The sequence below is a fragment of the Lonchura striata genome, chromosome 3 (genome assembly GCF_050655825.1).
Source record: "Lonchura striata isolate lonStrDom1 chromosome 3, ASM5065582v1, whole genome shotgun sequence".
Lineage (NCBI taxonomy): Eukaryota > Metazoa > Chordata > Aves > Passeriformes > Estrildidae > Lonchura > Lonchura striata.
The window spans coordinates 67,298,263-67,309,838 of record NC_140705.1 but is presented as its reverse complement, the minus strand read 5'-3'; the positions used below and the strand labels follow the sequence as shown (position 1 = coordinate 67,309,838).

Sequence of the window (11,576 nt, the reverse complement as noted above, 5' to 3'; positions counted from 1 at the left end):
GTAATTTAATGGCCATTAATATATTTCAATACAACTTTTAAGTATGTTGTAATGTCTCTTTTTGTGACCAGAAGCTCTATTGCTTAGGGTTTGGAAAATGAAATTAGTATTTTCTGTGTGGAAGACTCTTTGTGTGTAGCTTTTGCATTTAATGAAAGAAAAGTATATAAAAGTCTGGGCTGTCATTCTCAATTTTGCACATGACCTTTATGAAAATAAGGAAAAAACCTACCAATTTTTCTATTGTGCTTCCAAGGAGAATTCATAACTAAAAGGAAAAAAAAAAAAAAACAACCAACAATTTATTCCTGAAATAAGCCAGTGCAAATAACCATAGGACCTTTCTTTATTTGAGCAGCTCACTCAAAAAAAAAAAAAAAAAAAAAAAAAAAAAAAAAAAAAAAAAAAAAAAAAAAAAAAAAAAAAAAAAAAAAAAAAAAAAAAAAAAAAAAAAAAAAAAAAAAAAAAAAAAAAAAAAAAAAAAAAAAAAAAAAAAAAAAAAAAAAAAAAAAAAAAAAAAAAAAAAAAAAAAAAAAAAAAAAAAAAAAAAAAAAAAAAAAAAAAAAAAAAAAAAAAAAAAAAAAAAAAAAAAAAAAAAAAAAAAAAAAAAAAAAAAAAAAAAAAAAAAAAAAAAAAAAAAAAAAAAAAAAAAAAAAAAAAAAAAAAAAAAAAAAAAAAAAAAAAAAAAAAAAAAAAAAAAAAAAAAAAAAAAAAAAAAAAAAAAAAAAAAAAAAAAAAAAAAAAAAAAAAAAAAAAAAAAAAAAAAAAAAAAAAAAAAAAAAAAAAAAAAAAAAAAAAAAAAAAAAAAAAAAAAAAAAAAAAAAAAAAAAAAAAAAAAAAAAAAAAAAAAAAAAAAAAAAAAAAAAAAAAAAAAAAAAAAAAAAAAAAAAAAAAAAAAAAAAAAAAAAAAAAAAAAAAAAAAAAAAAAAAAAAAAAAAAAAAAAAAAAAAAAAAAAAAAAAAAAAAAAAAAAAAAAAAAAAAAAAAAAAAAAAAAAAAAAAAAAAAAAAAAAAAAAAAAAAAAAAAAAAAAAAAAAAAAAAAAAAAAAAAAAAAAAAAAAAAAAAAAAAAAAAAAAAAAAAAAAAAAAAAAAAAAAAAAAAAAAAAAAAAAAAAAAAAAAAAAAAAAAAAAAAAAAAAAAAAAAAAAAAAAAAAAAAAAAAAAAAAAAAAAAAAAAAAAAAAAAAAAAAAAAAAAAAAAAAAAAAAAAAAAAAAAAAAAAAAAAAAAAAAAAAAAAAAAAAAAAAAAAAAAAAAAAAAAAAAAAAAAAAAAAAAAAAAAAAAAAAAAAAAAAAAAAAAAAAAAAAAAAAAAAAAAAAAAAAAAAAAAAAAAAAAAAAAAAAAAAAAAAAAATTTTTTTTTTTTTTTTTTTTTTTTTTTTTTTTTTTTTTTTTTTTTTTTTTTTTTTTTTTTTTTTTTTTTTTTTTTTTTTTTTTTTTTTTTTTTTTTTTTTTTTTTTTTTTTTTTTTTTTTTTTTTTTTTTTTTTTTTTTTTTTTTTTTTTTTTTTTTTTTTTTTTTTTTTTTTTTTTTTTTTTTTTTTTTTTTTTTTTTTTTTTTTTTTTTTTTTTTTTTTTTTTTTTTTTTTTTTTTTTTTTTTTTTTTTTTTTTTTTTTTTTTTTTTTTTTTTTTTTTTTTTTTTTTTTTTTTTTTTTTTTTTTTTTTTTTTTTTTTTTTTTTTTTTTTTTTTTTTTTTTTTTTTTTTTTTTTTTTTTTTTTTTTTTTTTTTTTTTTTTTTTTTTTTTTTTTTTTTTTTTTTTTTTTTTTTTTTTTTTTTTTTTTTTTTTTTTTTTTTTTTTTTTTTTTTTTTTTTTTTTTTTTTTTTTTTTTTTTTTTTTTTTTTTTTTTTTTTTTTTTTTTTTTTTTTTTTTTTTTTTTTTTTTTTTTTTTTTTTTTTTTTTTTTTTTTTTTTTTTTTTTTTTTTTTTTTTTTTTTTTTTTTTTTTTTTTAAAAGTCTGGGCTGTCATTCTCAATTTTGCACATGACCTTTATGAAAATAAGGAAAAAACCTACCAATTTTTCTATTGTGCTTCCAAGGAGAATTCATAACTAAAAGGAAAAAAAAAAAAACAACCAACAATTTATTCCTGAAATAAGCCAGTGCAAATAACCATAGGACCTTTCTTTATTTGAACAACTCTCCACCAAGTTTCTTTACAAACCCCAATTACAGTTGCTATAACCAATCTTGTTTGCTCTGCCAACATGTAGAAATAGCAGTCAGAGTTTATGTTATGAATGCTACACTATGGCAGAGTAGTGTATATCCACAGAAATCTCCAACACACACTGCCTAGTTCTCTTTGCAGACAGAAAGGGGAAATAAATGTTAATGCCAATCACTTCTTCCTAATCACCAGATCTGGGAGTGGATAGTTTTAGAAATGAGAGGAAGGTGCACAATCCATGTCCTTATTCCTGCTTGTTGTCTATACTCAGCAGTCACATGCTTGTTTTATGTTGCTCCATGGTGATTGTATGAATTAGCTAAATTAGAAAACAAATGCTGTATTGTTTTAAAATATATGTTTTAAAAAATGTTTGTGCAAGTATATGACAAAAATATATTCACCTCCAAATGGAGCTTTAAAATTTTGTGTCCCCAGGACATTTTGATATAACTGTGTGAGAGAAGGAGAAAGGAAGAAAAGAGTACATTGAGAAGGCAGTAGCTTTTATATGTGTCCTTCCTTCCAAATCAGTTAAATGACAACTGCACAATCAAATACATAGGAATCAGGAGTATGACTGCTAGTTTGGAAAGCAAATTTCAACATAATGTCTAGCAGGGTAGGATTTAGGATGTGGTTAGAGGGATGGACCTGTAGGCAGAAGTTGTGCCTTAGTAAATTACTGATGAGTAATTCTGATAATGAATCAAAACTAATTATTGGTTTGTGATGGCAACTGTAAAATACAGTTTTTGGTTGATGGTGTAAAGAAGGTTTGACATTGATGAAAATTAATTTAGACTGGAGGGAGCAATGTTTTGAAAATTTAAATTAAATCAGAGCTAGTTTAAGTTGCAATATTTGTGAGGGAGATAGAAACAGGTGTCTTACCAACATGAAGGTCAAACCAGGTGATGCTAAAATAGATTACAGTATTTTAGCCCATCTTCCAAAGTCACATATTAAAGGATATATCAGCAGCTGTACGTTCACTCATATGTCTTTAGTTGTGATTATTCATGCTTATCTTGGGATTTCAAGGGCTGATCATAGGAGAATGATTATTCTTCAGCTCCCAACACCCATCTTCCAACTCACCTCTAAGCAGGGCATAAAATTAATGGCAGCTCATTTTTCTTTTGAAAATGACATATTTACAGAGTCCTGTGGAAATAAAATACACTGAATAACTTTTATTCCCTCTAGTCTTTGCTCCTTTTTATGGGACAAATCAAGGAAAGGAAAGATTAATGGGACTAGATTTTACTTTAGGTCGCATCAACTTAAGCTTGGAGTGACTCCTGACTTCCTAGTCAGATTGTTCTAAATTTACAGTGATGCAAATCAGAAAATAAATTGACTCATAAAATTGCATGTCCTAATTTTTTTTCAATATCCAAGAGGTTGTCTTGCTACTAGCCTGAAATTTACAATGCAGTTCAGAGCAATTAATGTGAATGTTAAAATAAAGTCATCTTGCCTTTCCTTGAAGATGATTTTATCTCAGTTTAGAAATTAATTATTTTTCCTTTAGTTGTGTATTGCTACTTTGTTCTTAGAGTCACCATTTCAGCCCATGTTATTCCAGTTTCAGCGATCAGGTAATTAGAAATACTGCTTATCAGACTTCACTTCTCAGGAAACTAACCAGAGGTTTTGTCAGCCTGATTCCTAAATTCCTCTGAAAGCAGACAATCAGCTCAACAGATAATGGTAAAAGCCAGAAAATATTTGAAATATTTTGGTAGGGTTTTCCCATCAGGCACAACTTAAACTGGAAACACTGTATTCCTTACATACTTACTAGTGATATATAGAAAACATAATTTTTCCATATGAGAACAAATTATTCCTTTCTTTTAATGAAAAATGTCTTTGTGTCATGAGTAAGGACTGGTTATTTTGATTGTGGCAAATAAAGTTAAGTGATGTTTTAAATGAGCTGGTGTATTATAGAATCAGCTTGTGTTTGCAAAGTGAAATTTGATGTTTAGTAATACTAAAATAGCATGTTTAGTACTTACTGCTAATGACTAGATGAAAAATAACAACATGAGAGCTGTTAGAACAAAATGTGGACTTCCAATTTCTGATTTGGAGCAAGACTTAAATTCAGTCGCAGTTAATAATTATAATCACGGGAAAGGAAGCCAGAACATAAGCATTTTGAAAGTTTGTTAGAAAACTGATTGGGTTTTCTGTTGCTTTTGCAGAGGGATGGGATCTCCAAGGGAGAAGGGGGAGGAAGGATATGGGCAGCAAGAGGTGAAATAGTTGTTTCTCAGCTCAGAGGACTTGTCATTCCACATCTGAAAACTGAACTCTGAAATGTGTAAATATGCCTTCTCTTCATTTGAGACAGAAAAGGAGATGACAAGTTTTACCACCTTCCACATGTTAGAGAAGCACCATGAAGATTCAGGAAGTTTTTTTCCTTTGGCTGGAAGCATTAGGTCAGTTATAGACTGAAGGCTCAACTGTTATTGCAGAGTTATTGCGGTCACAGGGTGGGCCATCACTGCAGGGAGCTACTGTAGAAACAGGGAGCAAAGGAATGGTCTCTCACTACCACCCAGTTTGCTGCCAGAAAGCCAAATATAATAGCACTATCAGTCACAACTCTTCCTAGGGTTTCTAAGGTTTTCATTACACAGTTTTGTCTATATTTTTATATAAATAAAGAAAATCCTACAGAAAAACTCAGGACTAGTCAAATGAAGCTCTGACATTCCAAACAAGCCTAGCTGAATATACCAGCCTTCTCACTTAAAGGAAACTATAACTACATTTTCAAGAAACAAAATTTAGAACTTGTGGATGCGTTCATATTGTAACTTAAATGAATTTTAAATTATAATTAATTATAATTGTATTTATAATTATAATTACGTATTTTTATAATTTATAATATATATCATATATTATATATTGTATATAATAAAAATATTTATTATGTTATTATAAATATATATTGTATATTATTATATAGTATTATATATTCATATAATTTATATAATTATAATTTAAAATTATGCTTCATTTTAGCTATTACAGTTCTGTTTTTCTAATTTTATTTATACATTTCCAATTACCTTTGATTAGTGTATGATAAAATATTTGAAAGCTGAGCAGGCTTGGTGATTTTTGATTTTTTAAAAAATTTATTTCATCTTTGACAAGATGATAATTATATGTAGTTTCAATATCTTTGGAAAATACAATAAATGAAAAACAATACTTTTATCATCCCATGTATGCAACAGCCCTAATACAGATATTATACTCTTATCTGGATTCTTTTATCTTAGAAACTTTATATGCTTCACAGACATATGTAAGCTGCTTAAATAATGTATAAGATGAAAGCAGTTTATAGAGGTAAAATCTGTTCTTGTAAAAACCAGTACTATTTTGGTACTCTTTTGGTATTCTTGTAGAGAAACTGCATTTTTTTAGCACACATTTGAGTCATAATTTAATGGAATCATTCATTTAGGATGAAATAAAGCTCTGCTGAGAAGACTCATACAGCTTTAGGAAAAAAATTAAGTTGAAGTCTTATTGGGACCTTATCAAGACCTGGCTGCTACATAAACTTTATGCTACCTTTTGTCATGAGTGCATGTTCCACTTTGAAAACATAGCATAAAGATCTTAGTTTTGAAATTTATTTTGAAATTGAAGGGAGTTTAAAATTAATATTATATGTCTCTATTTCTAGTTTTAGTTTGTGTTTTAAAGTCAATAAATTGAAAAATCCCTGAAGTGTGGAAAAATTGTGTATAAAAAAACCTCTATAGTGCATGTTTTGCAAGGACAACCTTAGATGCATCAAGTACAGCATTTTTAATACCTGAACTGTTGTTAAAATTTCCTTAAGCAGTTACTATTTTATGATTAGATTTACTCTATCAGGACCTGCATTGAGACTTAAGGAATATAATTTGGCTGCTATCCATTTGGAAATGGATAGCAATCCTCTTTGCAAAAAAAATATGATCTGGGTCTGCTTGAGGTCTTTTGTTCCTTATTGCTTCAGGCTCTACAGCCTCCTAAGGAGGCACTATGCTGAAGGAGCATCACAGACATTGGGTTTCCTTAAACTGAGACACTCCCTTCCCCAGCTCTGCTCTCCACAAGTCATGAATTAATCTCTCACTTGCTGCCTGGGGTATTTCAGCTGTATCTGCAAATCTCCTTGTCTGTCCTTCCCTCCTTGATCTCTCCTCAATACACAGATCTAGATGTAAATGTGGATTGATGCAGAAGTGTCTTCCCCCCTTATCTTCTCAAGCACCCTCCACTTCATAATAGCTCTCTGTGCAGGGGGCTGCCCACCTGCACACTGCCTGTGGGAGCAGTTCCTGCTAAGTCCCCACTATGGTGCTTATGTTACCTATTTGTGAAAGCAGGGGAGAGTTTAATCCAACCCATACCCTGTGATCAAATTTCAGCCTTGTTTAACATTAATATCGGCTCAAATCTATAGGAGAAACCCCTGGGTCCCTGCTGAGATTAAATTATCTTGAAGGGAGAAAGGTAGGAAATCTTGCACAACACATCAAAATTGAAATCTCTCTGGCTCTTATCCCCAGCAGCATTCTCCTCATAAATTCATTTTACTTACACAAATAAAAAGCTCAGTTTTGAATATAGATCTTAGTACAATGTACAGAACTGACTACCTTGAATATATTTATGAACCAAATAAATCCTGTTTAATTAGGACTAGAGTGACTTTTCACTTGGCTTGCTTTTACTCACAAATCTCTCTCTCAATCTTTCTTATATTTCTTCTCTTCCTGAAAAAACCATCAAAGACTGATAAAACATGTGTCTACTGATATTTAAGATTTTCCATTAAGTTCTGTCATGGAATCTGGTAATTCCACACCTCCTGTGCTTTTGACAACTTTTGTATATAAGATGCTAGTGCCACCCAAAGAGGTACCTCTGTTATGCTGTTTGTGTTCTGATATTACAGATTTATATATGCCCAAGTCAATATGAGTCAGTGCAGGACCTGCGTGTGTGAGACTGGCTGGATATTTGGTAAATGGCCAGAATTCCTGCAGCTGATTAAAGAGGCATCTCTTTTCTTTAATTTTTGTTGCTTTTTGGTGGGCACAATGTAGAGCCCGGCCTGGGTTGCTGCTTTATCAACTTTTTCATTCACAGATGAAAAATTGCTATTTACTCTGTGCAGTGTGGTAAACTCTGTGCAGATATCACATCCATTTGAAAGACAATTGAGTATCTGTTGGATACATGGATTTGTCTTATATTGAGGTGTTGTGTACTTCTAAAACACAGTATCCATCCTTGGCTCACAGTAGCAGACTAGGCGTAGGGAGAGCAGTAAGCCCTGAAGATAAAGCAGACGGCTTTCTTCAAGTGCTTTTAGGTGATATTCAGGCCTGGCTTCCCCACACTCTACATGGTTTTTTGAGTGGAAAGGACTGCAGGACAAAATGGGCAACAATTGTTCATGAATGTCTAAAGCTATAAAAATCATGCAGTATGTTCACATGAGATGATGAGGTGCAGTGAAATAGACCCTCCAGCTCAGGTTGTGAGCTGTTTCCTAATGTATTTCATATCCTGAAGGGCTCTTCTTGCCTTTCTGAAACCTTCCTGAGAGGAGTAACACACTTAAAATCTTCCAATGACTGTGGCAAGAAAAAGTAGCATTTTACAGTGGGTATTTTACCCTTTGTAATCAGTGAAACTGGCTGTTACGTGTAGCAGTCACAGGAAAGCGAGACACTCCTGATGTGAGGGATCACTGGTTTTCAACTTTTTTTAAAAAAATCCAGTAAGGGTGTTGACCATGCTTAGGAAATGTTGCAGATCCAAGTCATATGGATTGCATTTGAACTCATGTAATCAGCCACAGTGCTTAGCTAGAGGTCAGTCAGTGTTCTCATCAAGTTTACATCACATCTCGTCTCCTAGTAAATCTCTGGAAATAGATGTCATCTACTCATCATCTGCCCCAGGTTAGGATACTATATGACAATGTCAATTGATCTTAAAAGTAATAGACTACCACTTTTTTCACTTTTGCCATTTAAAAAAATATGGACGTAACTAATATGCACACAGTTTAACACCCTACACTGTTGGTAGCAAATGAATTACATTCTCTTTTTTCTTTCACAAATAAATAGAAAATATTATTGAAATAGTTGTTTTAACAGAGAGGATTACAAATGTAACTTCTTTAGACATTTTGTCACTATTTTACTGTTCTCAACCATTATTATTTGCAGCAGGGTCTTTCACATTTTTTTTCTTCTGTTTGGGAATAGCTTGTTCTTGTAATTGATCCCTGCAGGGATTTTGTATCTCAAACTTCCTTTTTAAAGGATATTTCCAATTAGGCCAGCAGTCTGTTTATATGCTGGCATAAAAGAAGCATGCCACTTTCAGGAGAAAGAATCAATTTTTAGATTGTGAAGAAAATGTGTTAGGATGTCTAAGATCAAACTTTTTAACAAAATTAACAAGAAAGCTTGTCACAAATAAAAAAAAAATCTTTCTGCAGTGAAGAAAATCTTTATAAGAATTTGGTCATAAATCTAAAGCCCTAAATACACAGAATCTAAAGTAAAGATATGTTCATAATTTTTGTTTAAATATACTGAGAAGAAATGCAGCGCCAAAACTAGGATGAAATGGTTTTGTTAGTTAGTAATATCTGTAATTTTTCTATGAAGAACCACAGTTAAATATACAATTATACACTGTGATGACACGTTTCTAGTACTGGGGGGAAGGCAGTAGGAGTTAAGGGGTAATAAAACTTACCGGATGCTGAGCATTTTTTCTGTGGGCATGCTAATAAAGGAGAAACTCTTATTCATAACGTTTTTGAACAATGAATATATTTTCCTTAAAATGATTTATTACTGCGTTATTAAACTGACATTAAGTTTCATGTATAAATCACAATAGATGCTTCACCTGGACACCCAGTACATTTCTTACTTAGTTTTCAAATATAGCTGTACTAGTGTTTAGAAACAAGAGTACTATAAGAAGTTAGAGATAATTCCTATAAATAAACTCTTTCTTTTTTGAAACCAGTATGAACTGAGTAAAACTTTGTATTGACTTGCTGTACTCAGTAATAGCTGTATTCCAAAGTTATTTACCACACAGACCATAGTTTTTAAAGTTCTCATTAATGCAGTAGTTTTATTGATGAAAGTGTATTTTACTAGTTGTCTTCAGTATTGCTTTGCTTTAGGTTTAAAAATAAGCTGTATGAAATAGTACTCATATGACTGGACTTTCAGAATTTTCTTTTAGTTACTTCTATTGAGCATCCTTTACTTAATTCATCAACATGGCAAAGGTCATTTAAATAACTCCTCTCAAAACATGAACTCACCAGACTTAGTAATTAAAATTAGTCTGTGGTCTAAACCTTTGACTTGACAGACTAATTGAAGTATAACTCAGGGTAAGAACACCTGGTGCTACTGGATTGTTCCACCAGCTTCTTTACAGACCCTGAATCATATCTCTGATGTAGGTCCCATCCACGTTTCTCATATTCCCAGGAGACAAGTGAGCTGTATTTCCTGGGATCACTGGTGTTTATGTGTGCCTCTGATGCATGAGAGCTGTTGTTTAACTGGGCTGATGCAAAAGCAGAGCTCCCTGGTATCTCCTGCTGACTGGTCAGCTGGCAGTGACCCTAACAGCAGCAGAGCCGTGCCACACCTCCCGCAGGGCTGTGACACTTCCATTCACACTCTTTCCCTTCACCTAAGTGAGATGAAAAGTATCTCTGCCTTTCTGAGCTGACATCTTCACCTCTCACTCTCTCCTCGTTATTAAGCTGTGACAGAGACAGGTTTTCAATAACTCCTCACTTCCACCAGTCAAATAAAATTATATCTTTTCTGATTGCACTCCTGAGGTTTTCACAGCAATTTCAACTGCAGTTGAGAGAAAATAACAGACTGAATTTAAAATTTGAAGAAGTGTGGTATTAAGAAATTATTAAGCACTGATCTTCATCAGTGGATATAGTCCAAAATGATAGTTCCTAAATGTCCCTAGTCCTAGGACAGAAGTGGTTTAGCTCTCATTGTGATCATTGTTCAGCTTGTATTTCAGTAAATCTTCATATCTCAGCCTGGCTATCCTATAGCACAGGCTGTATCTGTAGATTTCAAAGCAACAGGATTTTTTTTTATGCGGGATGTAGTCTAAGGGTTCATTGGTGGGAACAATTATTCAAATTACTGTTATTAGTACTTTTTGCATGAATGCAAGCAAACCATAATTGACTAAAAAAAGCCCCAAAGGAATAAAAGTATTTTTCATTGGAAATGAAAACTGACAAGCTCCTGCAAGCACAAAAGGGCACAAAAGTGTGATTCCTCTCAAAAGTTGTTGTAAACCTTTTTTATTGTAGGTAAGAGACCTTCAGAAGGTGAAAGCTTTAAAACTATGATCACATTTTTATTAAATTTCAGGTGTGAATGTTGTGGAGTAAGCCTTTTTCCTCACAGATTTTCCTGATACAAATAGCATTTGATCTAGCAAGGTAAATATGTTCTCAGAGTCTATAATAGCACAAGGGAACAAGCCTTTAATTTCTCTAGTATTGGATTCGTCCATTGCAAAACATTTAGGTGACTAATATAACTTTGTCTCAAAATAAATTTAAAAACTATACATTTTTCTACACTTGAAAAGACTTTAGACAGCTAAAACTCATTGGACCCTCTAATCCACCACTTTGCTAAGAATTTCTTTCTTATAGTACTTCTAATTTGCCAGTTTAGTCTGTTTGTTTGACATTTTGGCATTTTAAGAACTTTCTCTAGAGCTTCAAATGTATTCTAAAAAACAATAGTTCATGGTACCAGATGTCATAGCATAACCTCTAGCTGAAGCCAGGACCCCAGGAAATAATCTTCACTTTGCTCAGATACAATAGAGTATCCTCCTTAGTACACCAAATAAAGTCCTCCCTTTCTTGGAGCTGCTCTGTTGGGGGTTTTGCCCCTGCTGTCAGCCTCTTCATTATTTTTGAGACACTTGTGCTTCATTGCTGTGAATAATTTATTTGAAGATGTTGACACAACCTGTGAAAATAATAATGTTTCACTTATTCTCTTACAATTTCCAAAATTACTTGGTGCCCTTCTACACTTTAAATATTTCTCCCTTTCTTCCCATTTTGTTTAAACAGTGTTTCATCACTCTCTTCCCATAACTCAAGGACTTCTACTCCTCAAAATTTTCTATATTTTTGTATTTAATCTTTAGTTTTTTGTAAGTATCTTGTACAGATTAAGTTGGCTGGAACAAAACTCTCTATTACATTGTGGTAAGACCAGATGTATCTTTCAATCTTTCAGTCTTCTCAATATGAAGTACCATAGAA

At 30.1% G+C, this 11,576-nt stretch overlaps 1 protein-coding gene across 25 annotated transcripts in view; it reads left to right on the top strand.

Moving 5' to 3' along the window:
• The window catches only part of CHRM3 (cholinergic receptor muscarinic 3), a 267,267-nt gene that overhangs the window by 217,736 nt on the left and 37,955 nt on the right, over positions 1 to 11,576 (top strand). Inside the window, exon 3 of one of the 25 annotated variants that reach the window (XR_014954285.1) lies at positions 4,530 to 11,543. The exons of the other annotated variants lie outside the window; for them this stretch is intronic. The gene's annotated coding sequence lies outside the window, so the exon portion shown is untranslated. Of the gene's footprint in view, positions 1 to 4,529; positions 11,544 to 11,576 lie in introns of those variants that run through there. 25 annotated transcript variants of the gene reach the window in all.